Genomic DNA, 25692 nt, shown 5'->3' with positions numbered 1-25692 from the left:
GGGACCTGGGGAGTCGCGCGAGGCCCGACCGGTCACCGCTAAAATGACCTCATCGCCTCAGCTCTTCGCCCCTTTCTCAAACCTGGAAGGAACCGTCTCCTCCGGCCCGCGCGTCGCCCTCCCGCGCCAGCCGCACTTTCGGGATGGGAAGTGGCGGCCGGTCCCGCGGCGGAAGCGAGCCCGCCTACCCGGGGTCGGCGGTCCCCGGGCGGGCGCGCACCGAAGGGTTAAGGGAGCGGGCGGGTCGCCGCGCCGTCCGCGCGCCGGGATCCGTGCGGCTCTCCGGGCCGCCTGCCAAAGGGTGCCCGCCCCCCTCCCCCCGTGAAGTAGGATCCTTGAGCTGCGGCGGCGGCAGCCAACTGCTCCATATTTGGCTTCTATTACACATTTACATACTGGAGCGAGCGAGCGAGCGAGGAGGGAGGGCGGGCGGGCGAGAGGAGGGAGGAGGGAGGGGAGGGGAGCGGGAGGAGGAGGAGGAGAGAACAGAGTATACCGCAGACATCATTTCTACTACAGTGGCGGAGCCGTACAGGACCTGTTTCACTGCAGGGGGATCCAAAACAAGCCCCGTGGAGCAGCAGCCCGAGCACCAGCAGCCTCAAGACATTGTTTCTCTCCCTCTGCCCCCCCTTCCCCACGCAACCCCAGATTCTTTTACACTTTACAGTAAGTGGCTATTTTTTTTTTCCTCCTCTGATTCTTTCTCTCCCCCCTCCCCCATCTCCTCCCCTGATTTAGATTAAAATCCTCCCCCCTCCCGCCCCGCTCTCCCGAGGTGGGCAAAAGCAACAACCAGCAAACAAACCCCAAACCCCAAACGGCGGCACGGCGAACAGCTGGAAGAGGAGCAAAGGAAACCGACGCGTCGTGTTGTGTTGTGCGTGTACATACAACCTTTCCCGGCTCCAGCCTCCCGGGGGCCGACACCCCCACTCTCGGCGCAGTGAAGAGCCAGCAGTAGGGCAGCCGGGCCCGGGTGGGAAGGGTGAGCGCCCGCCGGGCGAGGGGGCGCGCCCGGGCGGGGGGCGCGGGTAGGGACAGCGGTGGCGCCCCGCACCGGCGGCTGCTGGTCCCGCCGCGAGTGCAGAGAGCCATGTCCTCCCTCGGGGTGGCGCAGGGGGAGACAGTAGCCGCTGGGGGGTCGCGCGGCCCCCTCCCCACTCGTCGTCCCCGCAAGGGGCTGCGAGAGCGAGTGGGTCTCGGGGAGGACTGGGCTTCCCCGCGGGTGGCCGTCTGGCCTCCGCTCTCCGGGGCTGGGGTCTCCTGGCGGAGGCCGGCCTTGCCGGTTTTTCGGCTGCGGCCGCGCTGGCAGCCGGATCAGGACTTTGCGCACGTCCGGGCGCAGGGAGGGGGCGCACGGGGGGCGCGGAGAGGTGGCCGCAGGGACCGGGCGGGGAGCGGTTGTGCGGGTGCCGGGAGTGCGGCTGGCGGTGGCGGCCCTGGCTGCCGCCGCCCTGTTAGTGCCACTGCTTCCTGATCATGTGCAGCCGCCGCTGCTGCCTGGAGCCGGGAGCCCGTGAGCACCCTGGGGCCCGCCGGCGCCCCCGCCAGCGCCCGCGGCAGGAGCGGAGGAGCCCCGGCAGGCGCTGCCCTACGCGGGGAGTGAACGGCTGCACGGCTGCCGGGCGGGTGAATGAAGCCGGGAGGAGGAGAAGGGGGAGGAGGAGGCGGAGGAGGAGGTGCTGCGGCGTTTGGGATGCGCCCCGGAGCCCCGCTGCTCGTTCACTCTAGGCCGGGCCGGGCCAGAGACTCTGCCATTCCCGCGGCGGCCGCCGCCTCCTACGTGGTTCCAGTGCTGCGCGCAGGCGGGTCCCGCAGAGGGCAGGGAAGGGGCCGGCCGGGCGGAGAGAGAGGTGAGGCGGTGTCGGAGCGGGTTGTGAGTGTGTGCGTGTGTGTATGCGCGCGCTCGCCGAGGGGAAGGAGGGACGTCGCCATGGGGTGGGGGCCCTCGGTGGCCACTTGGCTGACTCTACAGCGCCCAGACCCCTCCTCAGCCCCCCTCCCCCTCCCACCCCCAGGCCGCCTTCCTAAACTCCGTGGCTTGTGCTTTCATTTTATTTCAGACCACGTAGGGGGCTGACTGGAAGCGTTGAAACAATTCAGGTTTTTTAGGGAGATTAAGCAAGAACCTCAGTGGGGGGTGGGCGTAGGGTAGTGATCGAGATTGTGCCAGAAAACAAAAAAAAATCACAATTTCTAAGGACGGTGGGGTTCGTGCATACCCGTGGCTGCTCTGTTTTGTTTTGCTTTCTTGGTATATAATCCTACAGATAAGAGGGTAATATAAATACTTTGGAAGATTGGAGAATTGCTGAAGAGTAGTAATGGCAAGGGGGGAAAAAGCCAGTCGGAAGCTGGTTATATAATGCGCGAGGTGGCTAACAAGAACGGCAAGCTATTTTTATTTTGTTTACCGTATGCTGTGCAGTAGGGACTCCTCCAAACTGGTTCTGTCCCCGAAGAGATTCTTAGCTTCCTTGTGAGATCCACAGGATACAATTAGCAAAATTAGAAGACCCTATTACACCCACAGAATAAAAACTAATGCCTTAGAGTGGCAATTCCTTGCAAATCCGGTCGTGCATGCAGGGGAATGTGTGTATGCAAATAGGTTCTCCTTCGGCAATCTAGTAGTCACATCTCAATGACATTCATGTTTTGTAATGCAGGCTGTTCTTAATATTGAAACATCATCGTTAACATGTTGCACACAGCAGTGGGTAGTTACTTGATGGTTATTTTTAGTCATGCTAGTTAACTTTTTTCACAAAGGTGAGCTAAGCCTTTTCTATTTGGGTTTCCGAGGAGACCTGCAGTTCCTAGAAGCCCCTGCTAATCCCACCCTCTGGTTTATTTGATGGGTAAAGGTAGTTTGGTACTTGTGCTTCTTGGGAATGAAGTTTATACCCGAGAAAACTACCAGAGAGAAGGAGGAGAAATCCTGCATATGAACTCTCGGAAAGGGATTGCGCCAGGACGGCGAATGCTGTGCCGCTTCATCGCTGATTGCCCTGGAAGTGTGCATGCGTCGGTCAGTGTTTCAGCAGCTCCGGAAGTGAAGGGCCTTGGATGCCAGTCTCTTCCACTTAAAGCAGAGGTCGAAGGGCTCCCCTGAACCTCCTGACTGCCTGTCTTTCTCATCATGTAGATACATGTCAGTGGTGTAGGTTTTCCTGCACTTAGGCCAGCCCTGATCAGTCATGTAATTAGATCAGGCTGCCATGGCAACAGACAGTGTTCCTCGTCCATTCAGGTGGGTTTGTCTTGTGCCTGGACTACTCCAAGTGTTTTATGCACAGTGTTTGTGCTGCCCAAGCCAGACAAGAGACTTCACTAGTTCAACTGCATCTTCTTTCAGTAATTTGGACGGGAGACACTAAATTAGGTTTCTAGTTACTCAACTTTTGTAAGAGAGACCAAGAATCTGTTCTTACCGGGTGCAGTATGTAAATGTATCACCCCAGACAATGAAAGGAGCCTGACAGTCCTACTGGGGTTTATTGTTAACAGATCAACAAGTATTTGGTACTTGTTAGAAACCTTTCAGAGACTACTAAAGCCACATTGCTTTTGCAGCCTGGTGCCTTTGGCCTTGGAGGCACTTAACCCTTTCAAGTTTGAAGAGCACCTATCCTTCAGAACCGAAATTGCCAAGTCATGACTGGCTTTCTGAAGAGTATACTCAAGAGAAGTAATTTATTTGGGGAAGGATATCCCCATGGTCACATTCTAAAACTTTTCAGCCATCGTGATAACAAGAATGGTACTGACAGTAGACAGACATTCTGAGTGTATTCATTTTTAGTTTGGATCTGTTGGCCATGACCTTTATTTACATCTGTGGTAGTAATTTAAAAGAGTTTTCTCTCAGTTAAGTGAGAGATGATACAGGCCTGTAGCTAGTAGACTGACGTTGTGGTGCTTTCGCACAATAAACAGCTTGTACTCTGTTTGAGGGTATAATTCAGCGAGCATTTAGAGATGAGTATTCTGCTTTTGGAAACCCTGGTGGCGTAGTGCGTAAGTGCTACAGCAGCTAACCAAAGGGTTGGCAGTTCGAATCCTCCAGGCGCTCCTTGGAAACTGTGGGGGCAGTTCTACTCTGTCCTATAGGGTCGCTATGAGTCAGAATCGACTCGACGGCACTGGGTTTGGTTTTTGTATTCTGCTTTTTGCATCGGGTCACCACCTTCTTAAGTCTTTCTAAGCAGAGAAAAATAATATTGCTGCAAAAAAAAAAAAAGTCTTAATTGTGGAAACTCTGCATTGTTCAGGCAATTCCAAGTAAGGGGGAGTATTTTAATAACCTTGACATTTGAAAGTAAAAATAATTGAGAACAATAATTTGTGTTTGATTCCGTCACGATCCTGCCAGTCAGTTTATAGTTTCAACCGCTGCACAGCTAAACTGGTTAAGTTTTTTTTTCCCCCCTTGGGGCTAGGGTTGAGAGAGCTACTCGGCTCTCCTCAGAGGGGGTTTATGAGCTTTTAGCGTTTACTAAGTTTATGTGGTTGGTAACTTCATTGGGGCCTGATTAAATCAAGGTTTGCTGTGGTTCAAAGGAGCCATTATTTCTGGGGGGTGACTAGGCGGAAAGCAGGAATATAGAATAGGCACAGAAGTTTGTTACACAATCCCTTGGAGGTCTTGGAGTATGTTTTGCAATGTACAGAAAATTGCTTTCCTTGCAGTAAAATGTGTGCGTGTATTTTCGAATGCACAAATACGTGAGAAAATAAGTGGTCAAATAAGTATGCAAAATATCTGTTCTCAGTTGAGAACGGTGAAGGACGGTATGGTCCTCTCTGGATTTCATTTTAAGAGGGTTCGGTAAACAGAAGTTAGACTTTATCAGAAATATAACAGATAGGTCTTAGAGCCTCTAAATAGTCTTTTAGAGAAGGATCAAAGAAAAAAACTCTTCAGTCATCAGACTGTATGTCAAATGCCTGTGGATGGAGTTTAATTTCAGCATATCTAATTCAGTCGTCTGGGACTTCTGGGAAAGCCCAGCCTCAGGAGATTATTGAAATATTAGTAAATACATTCCCAGGGCTCTGGTTTTTGTTGTCGCTATAGGGTTCAAGGTTCACCATTCCTTCTGTATAATGTGCCTTTAATATTTTTTCTCCTTTTTGAAATGTCGAGTGGATTTTACCTTTGCACGTATTTCGAATGACAGCTTCTGATGACTCACAACCGGCAGCAATACCGGCTCCTTTTGTTTCCTATTAGAAGTTAGTCAATAAACATATTTTACTAAAACCCTGGAAGTCACAGTTAAGTAGGAGTGAATGTTAATTCTTTAAACCGTAGTTGTCTGTAAATCATACGTAGTTTAGACTCTGAAAAGCTTAGATACTACTTGTTTATGTGAAATGACTTCGTGTAGTAAAACAGTATCATTTTTAGAGGGCAGACAGATTATTAAAGGGAAACATATAATTAGAAGGTTTGAGGAAAACTCTGAATTTGTGCAGTTTAATTGCTTTGAAGAACAGATTTAGTTCCGTTTTATACTTCCAAGGTTATCACAAATTGGTCCTCCTTACTTTGTTTGGTGCACTGAAAATAATAAATCAGGAATCCCAGTACTGACAATAATTTCTATTCTAGAGCATTATATACATACAGGATTTCCTTTTCCCCCCCAAGATATGAATTTTGTAGTCGTCAATTACACTATTCACATTTTAGTTTCATTTAACTCGGTTTAATAAAGTACATTTACTTATTCAAAATGTCTAAGAGGTGATATAATAATAAGTATCTATAGGGAGATAGTTTTATAGAATTTTTAAAGTGTTAGCTGAAAGTGCCGGAATTGGATTGAGGTTTTTAAAAAACATACAAATACTTAAAATTACAGAAGTAATGAAAAAGAATGCTGTCTAGGTAAATAATCTTTATCTGCGGAAAAAGTCTCTTGATTGTTTTCTTTTTTTTGAAATTTGTAATTTTATCTTTACAATTTTAGCATATTTTATAAGCTCATAAATCTGAACCTTTCAGGCTGATGCACTGTGAATATTTGTATTACATATTACTAGCATCCCAAATATACTAAAACACGTTTCGGACTATTAAAAAACAAAAAAAGCAACAAGCATTATTATTGTCTTTGACGTATTTGATGTTAGCAGAAATGTTTCATTGATTTTTCTATAACTTCTAATGCATCCCATTCGTGGAATAATGAAAATGCCATGATAATTGCCATAATGTAAGCAGAAATCGTATCCCACCTGGAAATCACTTTTGAGAAAATTCATTGTAGTGTTTTCAGAATTGAGGCTTAAGGGAACAGAGGTTCCCCTGACTATGCTGTTTTGATTCAGGCTTAGAGGAACTCCTTTCCCCACTTAGGTTCCTTTTTAAAAACATGACGCGTTACAAGGGAGGCATTTAGCAGCTAATTGTCATAGCTGCTAACCTATAAGCATTTATGCTTCTAACGTTCAAAGATAATGCATTTTTCTGTCGCTGTGTATGGCACTCTTAGCTTTGGCCTCCTCTCCCCCCATTATCCTGATCTCTGCTGGCCATCACATCAATATTATTTGGACCTTTTTTTTTTTTAATATATATATATAATTTTCCACTTCTTACGGTATTTATGTTACTTTGTTGTGCTTTTTAAATAAAAATATTCTATTTTTAGTGTATATCACTGTGTAAAACATTCTATAATTGCTTGCTTTATATACCATTTGTGTATTTTTGCAACAAACCCATTCTGCCTTGCTTCTATTCCTGTCGTTCTTCCCTTGGATGGAATACAGCAAGTTATATTAGCTATCTTTATTATCCTGACGTGTGTAGCAACACAAATACTTTCGAAATAAGTAGGCATGCCAGTGAGAGAGTAAGTTAATGTTTTACAGCATTTGCATCATGTTTGACTGTTCTCTGCACTTCAGCAAAATAGGAGGAGACTGAAATTTTGCCTCTGTAAAACCTTATCTGCCAGGTGATAGGTAAACAGGATTGTGTACACACATCGATATGCAAGCAAACACTGTGTCAGCTGTGAACACCTAAGTGCTCTTTAAAAATTCACGGTACCTGCCTGCCCCTTGTTCAAAATGATTAGCAAGCATTTGGATGATTCATTTGAGATGTTACTAGATAAAACCAAGGCCTCCTTAAAAAAGTACTGTGTATGATGAAATAGAATTTTATGAGCTTCTATTTAACTTTTCCACTCTTTATAATTTGTAACTCAACAAGGGGAAGTGTCCTCTAAGGGCTTGAAAGACATAGTCTAGAACAGCTTACCTTCCTCTTGTACTTACATATTACACGTGGGGAAACCAAGGGCTAGAAAAATGGCACCTTTTCCATACCAGTCCCAGGCAGACAATCAGTGCTGAACAAATGCTTGGTGAACGGATTAGTTAGGAGTAAGAATACTTTGGCTACTATTCATTACTTTGAAAAGTGTTGGAAAGCAATGGAAGTTATTTTGCTTTCCAGCTGGGCTGTGCTCTTAAAAATAGTGAGTGTGTATGGCTGAAAATAATCATGACTTAGGTTTTTACTGAGATGTGTTGCCATGTACCCAAGGATAATTGGCTCACTTACCTGTTTACAGATTATTCACGTTGGAGATCACATTCATACTCCAGAATAGTTTCTTTCTGACACCCAATATAATCCTGGGCCGTCTCTTTCCTACTGTTACCTGGCTTGAGCTCAGGAAACCCAAACTAAATTTAAAATCAGCCTAAACAAATATGTAGATCAGCTCCCTTAATCAAAGACCATAAGTCATTCCAGCATTTGCTAGTGTGGGGATTATTTTACACTAACTGTGCTACTGATTTTTTTTTTTTTCTATTGGACATGGGTAATTGGGAATTACCAGTTTTTAAAAATATAATACAATGGATAAGGCTAAAACTGTGTTAGCAGAGCAAGTCCTCAACTTCTTCCGTTTCTGTGCATAGGTCTTTACCTCACAAAAACTACTACAAGCACCAAGCTCCCTGATGGAAAGGTATATAGAAGATCCATTCATGCTTTCTTTCATTCATCCATTCACGCATTTATTCATTCATCATACGGTAGATCATTTTAACTTAACCATGTACAAGGCATTGTGGGAAAATGAAATAGACGTACATTCAATAATTAATTTACAGAGGAAATTCTAATGAATGTGTATATATTTAAGGTTTTTTTTTTTTTTTCCTGCATTTTACACTTAAAAAAAATTCCTTTGGACTGATATGCTAACAGCTGTGCTTTTTCATGATTGGCCTCCAGGTTGCATGCTGATAGAGAATATATGCCACGTTAAAATGAGGTTTTGGCTCAATTACTATTCAATCCATGCTCATTTCCACCGGATATTCCTTGTGATTACCAGCATGCATTTATCAGATGATTGGTTAGAATCATTGGAGGAAAAAACAGTGGCTGGCTCAAATGGGGGACCAAGCTCTTCCTTTGGTTGGAGGGATGACCTTTGTGTGTGTTGGGTTCCCTCTGAGCCAGGTCTGCCTTTTGAGTTGGCTGGTATCTATGTAATTGTCATGAAACCAAATATAAAACATGATGTTCTTCAAATTCATGTCTTAGTGAATAGACACTTAAAAGTGGAATTCTTTTTTAAAGCAACCTATTGTGTCTTTCTCTTTGGATTGCCTCTCGTGCACTTCCTGGGCCATCGCAGCAGCATCGTGTGGCAAGTCACCAAGGTGGTCCATTCACGCTGCAGACTTCTTGGTCATCCTTGTACAGCAGCCTCCTCCTGCGTCACCGCCACAGGGAAGTGCATTGCCTATCAGGTGAGAGTTTTGCAATGCTATCTATTTTTCCGTCTGAGGATGAAGTCTGACTTGGGAAAATTCGCTTCTAGCCCTGCTTTTAGCACTCTGCCGACTGTTTCTATTTGTCTCTGCAAACTATATCGTGTGGGAAATTGCAAAATGGCCAAGGTAGCTTTTTAAAAACTTGGCTTTGATTTACTTGGTTAACAAAGAAGTATGCGTTTGACGTTGTGATTGTTGACTAATGCACTTTGTGCTTTGGCCTGTTCATTTTAGCTGTGAGCTTTACTTCATGCAATGAGAATATCATGCGGCCAAACAGCTACCCTAAGTCAAAGCTCTCATGGTGTAGGTTTTGGTTGTAGTGTCATTCATGTGTAAAGAAGCAGGCCTCTTCGTTCCGCAGCAACTAGTATTTATTGAATCTTGTCTTTCTTTGTGCTGGTTTGGATTTTACAACTTCCTGATTTCCTCATAGACAGTAAACTTTTCTGGCCTAGAGAGTCGTGCAGACACAGGGTGTATGCAGGGCTGATGACTCATGGTTCTTTATTGAAGAGAGGACTGGAAGATACTGCTGCACATGAATTAAGGAGAGATAGAAGTTAAATAGGACTGGGGGTGGTGAGGGCTTGGGAACACTGGTGCATGTAACCAAAGGAGGTTGTGAAATAAATCCCCTCTTTCTGTTTGCTTTGGGAGCTGGCCTGCTGGCTGGAGGCTGTGGAGATAGGCTAGATCAGAGGTCTGCAAGCCTAGCTAGGCAACAGAATCACCTAGAGTGCTTAAAAAAAAATAGATTTGGGACTCCACCCTAGACCTACTGAATCAGAATGTTCCTGGCTGTTCGCCTGGAATCACTGCTCTTCTGGGCACTGATGCTCCACAGGTTTGGGGACTGCTGGACTGGGTGGTCTCAGGACAGCCCTTCCCTTGTTATCTGCTCTTTCCTTACTTGGTGAGGGGTATAGTCAACTTTGATCAAACCTCACACACGAAAATATGGGTTTTCAAAACTCTTTTGTTAAGAGGTGAATGTTTGCTTTACCCAAAATGTTCATTTAAAAAATGATTCACCAGATTTCTTTAAATAGAGAGCTCTCTCTCGACACGTAAGATACTGTTTTTAAGTTGCGTATAAATGCCATGGCATTTGAGATAAGAGCGTGGGGCTCTGGAACCAGGCTGCCCAGCCTTCAAAACTGGAATTGCCACTGTGATACCTGGGCAGTTATGTAACCTTCCTGTGCCTCAGTTTCTTCATATGTGGTGACACCATGTGTGCAAAGTAGAACTGCATTCCACAGGATCGTCTAATCTGTGACCTTTCGGAATCAGATTGCCAGGCCTTTCTTCTGAGGTGCCTTTGGGTGGGTTTGTACCACCAATCTTTCGGTCAGTAATCGAGCACTTGACAGTTTGCACCACCCACGGGTTCCGTGGAGTTGCCGTGATTCAGAATGGACTTGCTGTCTATTGTTTTTTTTGGAGTGGAGATAATATTAAAACTTCCATATAGGGCTGCTATGAGGACAGAACGAAATAATATATGCATATGGCTTGTGACATATCAACATAAGCTATCGTAGTTATCCTATAACTTGTCTCTTGACGGGATGATTGTAATGGTCTTGTTTTGTGATGGTTCCTCTGGACCCTCCATGAAAAAAACAAGTAAATATACCTGTTCCTTGGTCTTTGGACCCAGACTGTAGACATTTGCAGCTTTGAAAAGCACATGAGCCTTTTATTTACTTTTCTGAATTTTGTGTTAGCCCACGTTGCCAACGATCTAAGTGTGATAGATACACATGTATTATTTTTTTATATTGCTGTAAGATGAACTGATCAATTGCGAGCATGAACGAAGTAATTTGTGGGCTGAGTAAAAACAAAGGAAAAACCTGAGTGACTGCAGTATTACTGTTCAAAGCGTAGCCAGGAAAGTCCTATTGTGGTGGGAGGGGTGGGGGAAAAGTTATCATAAATAGTGTATATTGTGATGCGGAACTTGGTACTTGACGTTTTACTGGCTGTGGGCTAGGGAGGTACTCTTTAAATGGAAATAGAGTAACCAGGAGTTACCTGCAAAGGTAAGCCTCTTAAGGCCTACAACTGTCAGCTGAATTGATGGGGTGGGATGGCTTACTGTTATTCTCTCTCTTAGGGGTGTTACCTATTTTAACAGTTATTCGCTGGGCACACATTTACATTTTGGGGGGAAATAATGTCATTGCATGTGTGCTTTATGAACATGCAGACTTCTTTTTTTTGTTGCTCCCCGTGGTGTTTAAAGTCATTCATTACAACGGAAATAGCTCAAGGATTTTATTATGAAAAAACAGGCAGCAAAAATTCTTGTCTCTTGGTCAATGTGTGCAGCTTATTGAGAAGACACTCAAGTTCTTTATAGCATATTAATCGAGTCTAAGTGCCTTATGAATACTCATATTGTATTACTGACAAAGTGCAAAGTCACCTTGAATTTTAAGCAGCTGACATTTTCTATGATTGCACTTAAAGGAAGATCATAAGCATTATCTAAACATTTTGCATAAATAATGGCCTCATTATAGTCCTCGCCATTGATGACTAAACCTGGGCGAGAAAATGGTATCATTCATGCTGTACTCTGTTATATTCTTTTTTTTTTTTAAATTAAAGCCTGGGCTACAGTTATTTCTGGGTGTAGTTATTTATGAATACGACGTAGCTATAGCCAGTCATGACCTAACTGTTGCAAACAGGCACTATGTAAAGAAACGATTCATTCATTTATTCACTGTGTATATCTTAAACTACCACTTGGTACCATGGGGATGAAAGGAAGTAAGAGCTGCCAGAAGAAGGTTATATTCTTCATGGCCAAGCAGGGGAAAGAGGAAATGCTCTGGAATAATGAATACAAAGCAGGAAGGGGTAGGTTGTACTCACTGTTGTTGTTGGTTGCCATTGAGTCAACTCTTGACTAATGGCAACCTTATTTATAACAGGAACGCCGACTGGTCCTGCTGCACCTTCATAATCATTGGTATGTTTGCATCTTGCAGCACTGTGTCAGACAGTGTTCTTTGGTGATCCTTAGGGTTTTCATCGTCTGATTTTCAGAAGTAGATCTCCAGGCCTTTCTTCCTAGTCTGTCTTAGTCTGTCTTAGTCTGGAAGCTCCTCTGAAACCTGTCTACCATGAGTGACCCTACTGGTATTTGAAATACCAGTGGCAAAGCTTCCAGCATCACAGTAACACATGAGCCACCACAGTATGACAGACTGGGGTAAGTGCAGACACTGAAGGCATTCAGAGGAGTGTTGCTGCGTGGGAGTGATCAGGAAAGGCTGAGGGGGAGGGATCATTTGAGTCGAATTCTGAAGGCTGGATAGCATTTCTGTGGAAAGAGTTGGATAGAGCAGGGAGAATATCCACTAAGTGGCTGGGATGTAAGGAGCATGTGCGGGGTCTGTAACAGCCTAGGCCATTTCGGATGAAGGATAGGTGCTGGTTGGTGTCTGAATTGCTGGAGTCCCAAGCCAAACCAAACCCGCTGCTGTTGAGTGGATTCCGATTCATAGTGATCCTATAGGACAGAGTAGAACTGCCCCATAGGCTTTCCAAGGCTGTAATCTTTACAGAAGCAGACTGCCACATCTTTTACCCGCGGAGCGGCTGGTAGGTTTGATCTTTCAGTTAGCAGCCGAGCCCTTTAACCACTGCGCCACCAGGGCTCCTTGCTAGAGTCCAGCAGACAGTAAATACTTAGGAAGAGACTTACTGAGAGGTCAGGTCTGGAGATAAAATCAGAGAAGTCACTGGCTTAAAAGTGGCACACAAAAAGTTTGACTCACAGGAGGGGCTGATTAGATTTCAGGGATGGCATCAGCTGGCATAGAATACATAGACCGTAAGAGACAGCAGAGAGCAGCTTGAGTGGTAGTGTGATACAGCCTTTGTGTGCCTTCTCTTTAAGACCTGGGGCGGGGGGGTAAAGGGCTGGGAGGGTCCATGGGTAATCGGGGGTCTTCTCTAGATGCTCAGGCCCCTTGGAAACTCAGGCATCTGAACTATAGCTCATCTTGTTGAAACCTTTGTTCCTTTAAGGCCTTTGAAAAAAATAGGAACTTGAGCTAATTTTAGCCAAATGTAATATGTGTGTATGAAAATGAATGCTGCTTTTAAAATTCAGTGCATGCAGTATCTCTTTTCATTTAAACAAATGATCCCTCTATTTTCCTCTAAACAGTTTTATTAAGATTTTCAGAGAAGCCCTGCACATATTAAGAACAATTGCAGCATTTCCTCTGATATTTTCCATGTTGATTTTTTCATCTCGGGTGATGTGTGTAAATCGCATTGTACCATCTACTTGACTCTGTAGCGATTGTTCATTTGTGGCAATTCATTTACTGTACTTTGATAAGTCACATTAATATAGCTATATTTTGTAGCTTTGGAGCCTGTACCAAAGGATTCATGCAGACTGTTTTAAATGGTATATATAGGGGACCTGGTGGCACCGGGGTCAAGAGCTTGGCTGCTAACCAAACAGTTGGCGGTTCCAATCCACCAGCTGCTCCTTGGAAACCCTATGGGGCAGTTTTACTCTGTCCTATAGGTTCACTGTGAGTCGGAATCGACTTGACAGCAGTGGGTTTTAATGGGTATGTGTGTGTGTATGTGTGCGTACACACACGCAGCTACTTTCTAGGGCTTTTTGACCAATTTGGTTTCTCATTTTATAGAAAATATAGAAATACAGAATTGATGAGCCTTAGCTCTGGGGAGAAAGTTAGGCTAAAACTACATGTCTCAAAGTGAAAAGGAGGGCCGGAAATTATCTGGATGTGTTGGTGTTAGTGCGCAGTTTGTTGTAATATAATTAGAGAAAGTTTGAGGATCGAGGTGTTTGTTTTTTTTTTTGGTACCTGAGTTATTTAGACGGACTCTTTGCATGCCCCAAATAGCTCAGAATGAAGGCAGTGACTTACTTACCTTTCATAAAAGCCAAGAAGATTAGGATAGGAGTGAGAGGAGTGGAGAAAACAATTCCAGAGGCAGAACTTTCAATCTGCAAATATTTAATGAGTGTCGAATGTGTGAGAGGCATTATGCCAGGTAGGCCCAAAAGGGAATCTAGATATGATTATTAGTTCACACTTAACTGTTCTGCGTATTAATTCCTCATTGCAGTCCTTTGAGGCAGGCACTATTGTTATCTCCATGTCACAGAGGAGGAAACTGAGGCACAGAGAGGATAAGTCACTTGCCTAAGGTGACCCTGCTATTAAGTGGTAGAGTCAGGGCTGGACCCCAGCCTGTGTTCTTAACTGCTGCCACAGGCTGCCTCTTAAGTCCAGAATTCTGACCTTAAGAAGTCTACGGTTGGGTGTAGAAGGCAAAGCATGCCAGTAGTAATATTTAATAGCCAGGTGGCACAAAGGGTTTGTGCTTGGCTACTAACCAAAAAGTTGGCGAGTCAAACCCACCTAGCAGCGCCATGGAAGGAAGTCCTGGTGTTGTACTTCTGTAGGATGATAGCCATTAAAAACCCTGTGGAGCAAAGTTCTACCCAGACACACCTGGAGCCACCATGAGTTGGAGTCAGCTCGACGGCAACAGATTTGGGTTTTTTTTATTTGTTTGTTTGTTTTATGAGAGGGACAGCACACTCTCTTGAGGTCAGGGATCAGGACAGAGCTGAGGGGCAATGAGCCTGCCTTTTTGACACCTCCCTTTTCGTTCAGATTCACAGGCTTTCTGATAATCCCTAACTCTGTATTTGTGGTTATTTCCTCCCTTCTTCACCATTCTTCATACCTTCTTGGGATTCCTACACACTTTCAACAATTATTAATGGAAGAAAATGAAGACATTGGCAACATATGCTTATCTGTGTTTCAGGGGATTGTCTTAAGTTGGGTTCCAAGTGTTGTTTAGCATCAAGAGTCCCAGAGAGATGATGAACTTTTGACTCTTAAAAGCGCTTCACTGGGTCATTGCTCAGCTTGCAAGATTTGGCAGATAGGGCCTGTTTATCTCTCCAGTCTGGTAGGTGGTTGTATGGTGGTGAATGCAGACACTTAAGAACAAGCTGTGCAGTGAAAGCAGGTCACGCTCAGTCCGGGTGGTGATCAGGAGCCTCGGCCCTCTCGTTCCTTCTTCTCCCTGCCCTCCCACCCTCTCATTTTCTCTCCTCCATTGGACCAGTGAACGAACCTATGCTGATTCACGTCCAAACAAGAGGAAAGAAACATCACTTTTCTCTTAGCCTGCTCAGGGGAGGCCAGCTTGGCTTTCTTGAGGTTAGTGAAAATTAACACGGAGTTTTCTTCTTTTTTTTCTCTTTAGAGGCTGGCTATGTTGTTATTGCTGGCTGCCACCTAGTTGTCCCACGATTCATGGCGACCCCATGCACAATGGGATCGGACCTTTGTGATCCATAGGGTTTCCATTGATTGGTTTTCGGAAGTAGATCGCCAGGACTTTCTGCCTTGTCTGTCTTAGTCTGGAAGCTCCGCTGAAGCCTGTCCAGCATCACAGCAACATAAAACCTCCACTGACAGATGGGTGATGGCTGCGCATAAGGCGTGTATTGGCCGGGAATTGAACCCTAGCCTCTGGCATGGAAGGGGAGAAGTCTACCCCTAAGCTACCAGATACCTCTCAGAGGCATTCTCTGTCCCATTAGTGGCACACAGAACAGAAGAGGCCTTGGGATTTGCTACCTGTGCGCTAGCCTGGCAGCTCCAGCCCACTTCCCAGCTGTAATCATATGTGATGCATTTTTATTCACAGATTAGGAGGCTTGCCTCTGACATATGACTAACCGGGAAGCTCCTCCCTGCAACAGTTGTATGTCATCTGCTTCAGAGAACTAATTGCTTGGCAATCCCCCCTGGTAATTCCCTCTTTATTTTCTGATGAGTTACTTAACAGTGATGGGCTTGTTGAGCAGAGCGTTGCGTTTAATATGTGCACCAGAAACTACGCTGTAGGCCTGAGGGATATTCTGTTTAGCTTTACTGAAGGAACACTGAAGCCATTATATGGCCTGTTAATATTTCACTCCATACGAGGTTAAATATGGAGCCGTGTGCAATTTTCCAAAAGAAATCAAAACCAGGCTTCCTTTTGAAACCTGCCCCTGTGCTTTAGAAAATTATTAAAAAGGAATTTAATATTTATAGAATGTTTAATACAATTTTAAAAATATGGCTTAAGATGGAGTAGCTTTCCCGGACAACGCAGAATGAGTGTGGTCTGGTCCGTGGCATTGGACTGGTAGTTTGGAGAAGGAATTTCTCTTTCCTTCCCTGCCACAGGGTGAGTTGGGCCGCCCACTCTACCTTGGTTCCCCGGTCTGCCAAAAGCAAGTGAATTGAAATAGATGCTGGCCTCGTCTGCCTCTACCATTGTGCAGTTCCATGGATAGATTTTATCGTTGTTCTTCCTCTCAGCTCCCCCAAGGCCTTTGCTTCCATCAGACGTCATTGGCTATTGCTTGACTTTGTTAGGTTTTATATTTAATTAGAATTTACATTTTAGCTATAATTGTTCCATTATTTATAGAGTGAGTTGGAAGTGGTGCCAAAAATCATTTATCACCCCATCATTATTAGTTTCATACCTTCATACTTTCTCTGCTCCCTCTTAACTGTTCTTGCGACCATGCCCCAGACAACATCCATTTCTGGAGGTGGAACGCGTTAGAACTGGAAAGAATCTTTCAGCAAATTGTGGAAATAGGTTTTGCAAGGAGAACGCAGAAGCTCAGCTCTTCTTAGGAGGAGTATCGACGGCCATATTCTGCTGGAATTTGCAAGTCAGAATCCTTTTGATGTCACTTGGTTTTACCAGCAGGTGCAAATCTTAGACTCAGATAATTCCTTTTCTGCATCCACTTTTTCAGTCAGTGTGTACAGCATTACCTTGTCTTGTGGGTTAATTTGTAAGCAGTCCATACTGATGTCTCAATTCATTGCAATTTTAATAGTTTTTTTAGACAACTAGTGCAAATAGAGTTTATTAAACTTTGTTTTGTTTTATTTTGTTTGATAGGTAGAGAGGAAGAGGGGTGTTTAAAAGTGAAGGCTTTGAAGTCAGGGAGATTGATGTTTGAATCCTGGCTCTACCTTCTTCGCCGTGTGACCTAGGTCACATTTCTTAAATTTGTCATGCTCAATTTCCTTATCTGTAAAATGGAGATGATGACAACACCTATCTTGCAGGACTGTTGGAACAATCAAATGAACACTCTCTCTATATATGTGGCTCATGGTAAGACCTCAGTAGAGGGCATTGGGGGTTCAGTGGTAGAATTCTCGCCTTCCATGCGTGGAACACGGGTTCAGTGCCCGGCCAGTGCACCTCATGTGAAGCTACCACCCAGTTGGTTGGTTGAAGGCTTGGCTTGTTGCTGTGATGCTGAACAGGTTTCACCACAGCTTGTAGTCTGAGAGGGACTAGGAAGAAAGACCTGACGAGCTACTTCTGAAAATCAGCCCATGAAAACTGTATGGATCACAATGGTCTGATCTGCAACTGATGATGGGATGACGCAGGACTGGTAAGCGTTTTGTTCAGTTGTGCACGGGACCCCCATGAGTCTGGGATAACAACAATAACAGCAACAACGGGATCTCAAAAAAAAGAAGAAAGGGGAAGGAATGGCATTCAAGAGCTGGAAGAAAACAGAAGCAAAGGGAAGAGCTGTGTCTTTGAGATACTCAGGGTAGGAGGGGCCCCAGGGAGCAGATAGTCCTTGGGGAGCCAGGGAAGAGTGGTTGGCTGCCTGGGTTTGAATCTAGAAAGACTTTTGAAACTTGGGAAGGCCTAGATGCCTTGCACTAAAGTGAAAGTTACATTCCCTGAAGGCTGATCTGTTACCCAGAAGAGGGTGTTCACCTCTACATGATTGATACAAACGCTATGTTTAAACATTCATTGCCCAAACATTACAATGATAATGAAAAGAAAAAGTTCCTTGTGATTGGACCATCCCAGTCCGTAAATCATGGTCACCTTTATGCATGTCTCTTTTTCTGTGTTGCTTTTTTATTTAATATAAGTATGGTCATGCTGTGGCCTTGACTTCTCAGTGATCATCTGCAATGATTATGTATAGTATCTCAAGTAGTTTTATCCTAATTTGTGTTTTGTATGATTTTTGGGCATTTGAGTTGTTTCCAGTTGTTTACTATTATAAAGCTACAATTAATATTTTTACACACCTAAGTATTTACTTGGGATATTTACTTGGGATATACTTCTAACAGAAGACTTAGTACTAAGTCAAAGGGGGCTTGGTCTGAATTGTTTTCTAAAAGGCCTGCACCAATTTACGTTGCTACTAGTAATGTTTTTACTAGTAATGTAGGAATGTGTCTTGCTTCGGCCTGATTAATTGTGGGGCTTATTATCTTTTTGGCTAATTTAATAGTCTCCTTGCTTTTAAAATTTGTATTGTTTTGATCCCTCCTCAGGATAGAACATTTACATATATGTTTACTTGCTAATTGTCCTTTACACAATTAGCAAATGGGGGTCTCGATGCTTTCTAATCTGTGTATACAAGCTCTTTACGTGTTCTAAATATTAATCTTTTTAAAGTCATATTTGCTACGCTATATCCCTAGTCTGTCTTTCTTTCATTTCAGTTACATGCCTTTGTGCGTATTTTTTTAAATATGATCTGTTGCTCTTTTCTTCTGTGATTTACCCAGTGCCCACCTGGAAGAAAGGAGTGAGACTCATGCAGCTCAGGTTCTGCACCAGGCCAGCCAATAGTCCAGCCTGGCTGGGAACAGCCCTCATTCTCATTTGTCTACTATTCCGCTTGGGGACTGTTGAAACCCTAAAAAAAAAAAAACCAAACACATTTGCTGCCCTCGAGTCAGCTGTGACTTGTGACAACCCCATGTGTGTCAGAGTAGAACCGTGCTCCATAGGGTTTTCAGTGGCTGATTTTTTTGGATGTAGATCTCCAGGCCTTTCTTCCTAGGCTCCTCTGGGTGGACTCAAACCTCCAACCTTTTGTTTAGGAGCACATTAACCTTTTCCTCCACCCAGGGACTCCATTGAAGCTATAGTGTGTTCTATTTCCCAGAGCCCCTTTTCCCTTCTCCTGCTACTCTCCACTCCTTCATTCACCCCACATGTGCCATTTTGCTGGGTGACGAGTCTTTTATGCCCTGCCGGTGTTCTCTGTTCTCAGGGCTGACCTGTGCTTCCAAGAGAGCCCTCCTTGGCTATGGTGCGGTATGCCTGTCAGCAGTCTTCCCCACTGGGCCTGGTGAGATCAGTCAGGGCTTTCAGGCCTGGCTAAGAGTCTGACATATCTCAGGATCCTGAAGGTCTGAAGGACGTAATGGCTCTCACACCGTCTGCTCAGACCGTCCTGCAGGCTACTTTACTGGGGAATGGGATTCTGGGTTTGATTTCCATTCCCGCTTCTTGCTGTCGTATTGGCTCTGACTCATCCTGCACCATCCTCATGGGCGTTGCTCTGTTTGAGCCCATCGTTGCAGCCACTGTGTCAGTCTAGCTCGTTGACCATCTTCCTCTTTTTCGCTGACCCTACACTTTACCAAGTGTGATGTCCTTCTCCAGGGACTGGGCCCTCATGATAACATGTCCAAAGTATGTGAGATGAAGTCTCGTTATCTGTCCTTGCTTCTAAGGAGCGTTCTGGCTGTACTTCTTCCAAGGCAGATTTGTTCATTCTTCTGGCAGTCCAAGAATATTTAGTATTCTTCACCAGGACCGCAACTCAGAGGCATCAGTTCTTCTTCTGTAGTCCTCATTCGTTGTCCAGGTTTCACATGCATAGGAGGCGACTGAAAACCCCACGGCTTGGGTCAGGTGCACCTTAGTCTTCAAAGTGATGTCTTTGCTTTTTAACACTTTAAAGAGGTCTTTTGTGGCAGATTTGCCCAATGCAATGCGTCTTTTGATTTCTTGACTGCTGCTTCCATGGGTGTTGATTGTGGATCCAAGTCAAATGAAATCCTTGATGACTTCAGTCCTTTCTCTGTTTATTATGATGTTGCTTATTGGTCCAGTTGTGAGGATTTTTGTTTTCTTTATGTTGAGGTATCTTCCTTGCTGAAGGCTATGGTCTTTGATCTTCATTGTTAAGTGCTTCAAGTCCTCTTTACTTTCAGCAAGCAAGGTTGTGTCATCTCCATAACACAGTTTGTTAATGAGCCTTCCTCCAATCCTGATACCCTGTCTTTTTCATATAGTCTAGCTTCTTGGATTATTTGCTCAGCATACAGATTGAATAAATACAGTGAAAGGATACAACCTTGATGCAAACCTTTCATATAACTTGAAACCGCGCAGTATCCCCTTGTTCTGTTCAAAAGACTATCTCTTGGTCTATGTACAGGTTCTGCCTGAGCACAGTTAAGGGTTTTGGAATTCACATCCACACTAGGACTAGAGAAACACAACACTGCGCTCTTCCCTTCCTATGGTATCTCCTCACTGGAGATAGCTCTTTGGACAGGAGGTTGGGAGCAGTTACCTTGGCATTAAGAATTGAGGAAGTCTGGTTTCAAGGTGAGAACTTAGGCTATTGCCTGCCTGGGTGGTTTGGGATTTGATAAACCTCCTAAATGGCCTCTCTAAATCTATTCTTGTTCTGGTCCAACCCATTTTCCTCTCTGAGGCCAAAACGAATGTTTCTTAATATTAGAAATCTGTTTACATCTCTGTTTTACTTCGCCCCACCCCTGGTGTTTCATTGCCCTCAGGATAAAGTCCAGAATCTTTAACCCGGTTGTTTTACTTTGCTAGTGCTGCTGTAACAGAAATGCCACAAGTGGGTGGCTTTAAAGAACAGAAATTTATTTTCTCACACTTCAGGAGACTAGAAGTCCAAATTCAGAGCAATGGCTCTAGAGGAATGCGTGCTCTCTGTCGGCTCTGGTGGAAGAGCCTTGTCTTTTCCCAGCGTTCCTCGGTTGCTTGGCAATCTCCACGTGGCTTCTGTCTCCTCCTCTCTCCCCCGTTTGTGCTTGCTTGTCTATGTGTATTTTGCTCTTTTTATAACTCAGAAGTGATTACGTTTGGGATACACCCTACACTGATATGACCTCGTTAACACAAAATAGATAACTTTATTTCTGAAGAGGATTACATCCACAGGTGTCCAAAAACCCAAAACCCATTGCGGTCAAGTTGATTCTTATTCATAGTGACCCTACAGGATGGAGTAAGAACTGCAGCATAGGGTTTCCAAGACTGTAAGTCTTTATGGAAGCAGACTGGCACATATTTCTCTTGAGGAGTGGCTGGTGGGTTCGAACTACTGACCTTTCAGTTAGCAGCCAAGTGCTTTATGTCCCAGGGATTAGGATTCCAACACACATTTTCGGGGAAGCAATTCAGCCCGTAACAATGTCTTAGCAGGCTTTGGGGGCTTTGTCCATCTTCCCGGTACCATGCCCTACTCTCTCTTGAGTCCCAATTTTTAGCCATGCTATTTCCTCTTCCCTCACATTCAGCTCTACCCTGCCCTCTGGTAAGCCTTTCCTCATTCTTAAAATCTCAGCTGGGACTCCTTTCCTCAGGGAGCCCTCCTACTAGGTTATGTGCTGCCTGTTCTTTGCTCCGGTAATACCCTGTTCTTCCCTTTTTTGTAACAAAGTTGCCTCGTGTAAATTGTCCAGTGCCTGTTTCCCAGGTAGATGGAAGCTCCATGATAGCAGGGACTCTTTCTTTGTTCCATTCTCAGCATTTGGCACATAGGCTCCCTATGAATTGGAATTGACTCGATGGCAACTGGTTTTGAAAATTCTTGTGCCATAGTGGTTGAGAGCTACAGCTGCTAACCAAAAGGCTGGCGGTTCAGATCCACCAGGTGTCCCTTGGAAACTGTGTGGGAGAGTTCTACCCTGTCCTATAGGGTTGCTATAAATCGAAATTGACTTGGTAGCAATGGGTTTGGTTTTGGTGTAGAGTGGTTAAGTTGTTGGCTGCTAATGGAAAGGTTGGCAGTTCGAGTCCACCAGCAGCTGCAAGGGAGAAAGATGTGGCAGTCTGCTTCAGTAAAGATTTACAGCCTTGGAAACCTTATGGGGCAGTTATACTCTGTCCTCTAGGGTTGCTATGAGTCAGAAGTGACTTGATGGCAGTGGGTTTGGATTTTTGGGTTTAAAAAAAAAAAATTAGGCCTGCAATAAACTCAGGCATTTCCCCTACAACATGAGTTTTTATGTACAAATTGAATATGGTTCCATTTATTAATAAGGACTATAGCTTACGTAATTGTGGTCTGGAACTAGCATGGGGCCTGGGAGAGCATAGTCGGGGGAGCTGTTTTGCCCGAGTGTTTTGTGCATCACAGCAATGGGTGAGAAAGGCAATAAAAATAGCTGAGAAGGCCGTGCCAAGGAGAAAGGAAGGATAAAGAAAAGCCTGGTAGTGAATTTTCTGGAACAAAAGTTATACGTAAATAGAATGCCGGACTTGCTCAGTGATATTTATGTTTTATAGTACTACACATATAGTACAAAACACTATGATTATTGGAGTTCATTCAGTGCAGGAAGAATTTCATTGTTTTTCACCAATGTCTAAAACTGCCTTTCTTCATACTGAAAAATCCCTCTTGAATTTCAAATACTTGAGAATTCTTAGAAATGCAGGTATGTGTGGAATGAATGAATGGATTTGAGGTCCACATCCCTAACGTCTGCCTTCTGGGCTGGATAGGCTCCCTTGACTCCCTGTTCCTTCACTCAGGTGAAGGTTCCTGGTGAGATCATTATCCTGAGGAGAAAATTTTAGCTGGAGGAGAGTAATTCTGGAGTTCTACGTGAGGTTGTTCAGGCCCAGGTGAGGTACCACATGGAAAGGGGGACCATTCATAGTGGACAGGAGGACTCTGAAAATGTCTCTCCCTTCCTCCTCTGTGTCACCCTGTCTGTGAGGAATGAGACCAATGGGGCGGGAGTGAAATCTGACCATGATGTCTGTGGCCCTTCGAGTTGGCTGACCAGGTCGTCACCAATCTCTTCTTACCTGTTAATGTGAGTTCATCTAGGAGTTGCCCTGTTGGTAGGTGAGGACAACTCTTCCAGATAGAGCTTGTCCGTTTGTAGCTATTGGTGTGAGGGTCCACGTGCTCCTGATAGACATTCAGACAGGTATGAAAAGGGAGGCTGATTAGAAACTGAGGCCCTGGGCCCTTTGTCTGGTGAAGCAGGCCCTTAGGGGAAGTACCACAAAGCCCACTGTACCTTCTTGTGGAGTTCCTGGGTAGTGCAAGTGGTTAATGCTCCATGCTGCTAACCGAAAGGTTGAAGGTTCAAGTTTACCTAGAGGTGCCTCAGAAGAAAATCCTGGCCATCTGCTTCCTAAAATATCCACCACTGAAAACCCCGTGGAGCACAGTTCTACTGTGACGCACATGGGATTGCCGTGAGATGGAGTTGAGTCTGCAGCTTTTTTTCTGCTCTGGCAGGTTTCAGGTGGAGGCAGAAAGGACTCTGGATGAATTTCGTTTTTATTGTTCTTCCTCTCCTCAGGACTCCATTTCCAGGCCACCTCTGAATCCACCTGGGTCACTGTAGCCCACACCAGTGAGAGGTGTGGCCCCTCAAGTTGTGGCTTTTCTTCGGGGGTGGCCTTTACACAAGCAGCTGCGCAGGGTGTTTCCCTCTGGCTGCTGCTTCTTGTTCCTGATCGATACTTTTCAGAAGATGAACAAGTGTTTTGTTTTTTCTTTTAGAGGTGGTCATAGGTCCATAAAACAAGTTTATCTGCTATTGTAGGGATGAAAGAAAGGATGATCTGGTTATTTGTTTAAAAATCTCTTTCCATAAAACCTTGACTTATGTGCAGTTTGAAGGAAATACGGTGATAGCATCTAAGCCCAAAAGTTGGTGTTTTATTTTGGCTTTCCTGTTCTATTTAAGTCTTTGTAACCCTGTGTACCTTTCTCTACTCTTCAGAAAGAACAGGTTGTATTTTCCTTTTTTTTTGCCTCAGCGTCATCCAAACGAGCATTGCTATTTTAACAAACTGTAAACGGATACAAAAGGAGGAAGACTACTTTTTTTCCCTCTCAGCAAACTTTAGATCTATTTCGGTCATTCTGGAGATTAGAATAGGTGACTCTGAGTAATAAGCAACCTTAAAATGATGAAAAATATTTTTTGCATGTGACCTTGAAACGTGGGTCTTTTTACCAGTAGTTTATGAGCCTTTCCCAGACAAAGCTCTGGAAGTTGCAGTTCATATCGTCTTTAAGTTCAGGAGGGTTATTTATTCTATGGTGTGCAGAGAACGTTTGGTGACTTGCCTGATCTCAAAGTTTCTGCCTCTAAATGGTGCACTTAATTTAACTCTTTCCCTTGACAGCTCAGGAAATAATTTTCTTTAAGGAAAACTTTTCTGTAACTTTCCCATTTTAAATATCCAGGGTCTTCAAGGATTTTTTTTTTTTTTCCAAGGATGTCATTGGGATGAAAGTCCTACGTTTGCTGCTTGTCTAGCAGGACTAGTCACAACTACCCCCGTCGCTTGATGGTGGTTTGCAGTCTGAGCCTCTGACTTAGTAACTGAGAGCCTTGAAAACCACAGTCATCCAAACCATGTGCAGTGTGGCTAGTGTGTCATGGGCCACCTGAACATCACAGACTTCAGAGTGCCTTGTATAAATTGTTTCACTGGATAGTCATTGTCTTCATTTCCTAGTGCTGCTGTAACAGAAATACCACATGTGGGAGGCTTTAAAGAGTGGAAATTTATTGTCTCACAGTTCTGTAAGCTAAAAGTCCAAATCAGGGTCTTAGACAGGTCAGTTCCTTCCCTGTTGGTAGTCATGGGCGTTCTTCGGTTCCTTGACTAGAAGAGGATCCTCATATGTATTTGTCTTTGTGTCTCTTCTGGTCCTTTTATAACTCAAAAGTCATCAGATTTAGGACCCACCCTACACTGGTATGACCACATTTACACAACAAAAGAAAACCTGTATTTCCAAACAGGATCACATCCACAAGTACAAGGGCCAGGACTTCAGTGCCTATTTTGAGGGGACACAATTCCATCCATGATAGCCACAATGGCTCCGTGAGCAGAGTGTATCCTCCTGATTTCCATGGGAGGAAACAGTACTTAAGAAGTTGAGTGATTTGCTGGGTTCCAACGGATAGAAACACACAAAGCCGCTGACTTTGTGACTCGTAATTCAGCTCTTTTCTCTATCACTGTGTATAACTGAGATACCCCAGAAATTATTCAGTTGCCCCTCTAAATTCGTAGACCAAGAAGACACATAACTTTGGTTAAGTGAATTGGCCTGGCAGAGCAGAGGCAGATTAACCAGTAAGGAAGGTATGCATGGGTGTAATGGTTAGGAAGCCCTTTCTTACTTTGCAGAAGTCATTTGGTAGCTGGCGACCATGCTTTTTGTGGCATAAATACTTTAGAACCTAATCATTTTTAGGCTTGGTTGTAGCCAGATTTTCGATCTGGAAGCCTCATCAGTGATATTGTACATGACCACATCTCTTAGGTGATCTTAATTGTGTTTACTTGAAATTGTAGTGTACAATTTCGCATTGTGAAAAACAGGTAAAATTGTGCGCTACAGGTTAGTAAGTAAGCGCAGTTACGGCCATGGATACCTTGCTTATTGAGTAATCCGTCCCGTTCTATTCTATTGAATAGTCTATTGAACAGAGCCACCTTGAGATGGAGATAGAGAAGGAAAGAAAGGTGAATACACGCAAGTGTTCAGACCCATGCACGTATGTAGTCATAGTTACCCCTTGAAGCATGTAGTGATAAATTCAGACGTTTGATGGCTTTGTAGTGTCAGAGCCTAAACTTGATGGCTTGGTGAAGAGCGGTGTTTCTTTTGTAGCCGTTGCACCTTTAAGATGAAGCTGCTAGAGCTGTATTTCCTTG

General features: G+C 44.4%; 1 protein-coding gene across 7 annotated transcripts in view; it reads left to right on the top strand.

Annotated features, from left to right (window-relative positions):
- Positions 1 to 474: 474 nt before the first annotated feature.
- The window catches only part of ATXN1 (ataxin 1), a 533523-nt gene continuing 508305 nt past the window's right edge, over positions 475 to 25692 (top strand). For all 7 annotated transcript variants that reach the window (XR_007517400.1, XR_007517403.1, XR_007517401.1 and 4 more), the window contains exons 1-2: positions 475 to 669; positions 8682 to 8796. The gene's annotated coding sequence lies outside the window, so the exon portion shown is untranslated. The remainder of the gene's footprint in view (positions 670 to 8681; positions 8797 to 25692) is intronic.

The sequence above is a fragment of the Elephas maximus genome, chromosome 1 (assembly GCF_024166365.1).
Source record: "Elephas maximus indicus isolate mEleMax1 chromosome 1, mEleMax1 primary haplotype, whole genome shotgun sequence".
Taxonomy (NCBI): domain Eukaryota; kingdom Metazoa; phylum Chordata; class Mammalia; order Proboscidea; family Elephantidae; genus Elephas; species Elephas maximus.
This window is presented reverse-complemented; position numbering and strand designations above follow the sequence as displayed.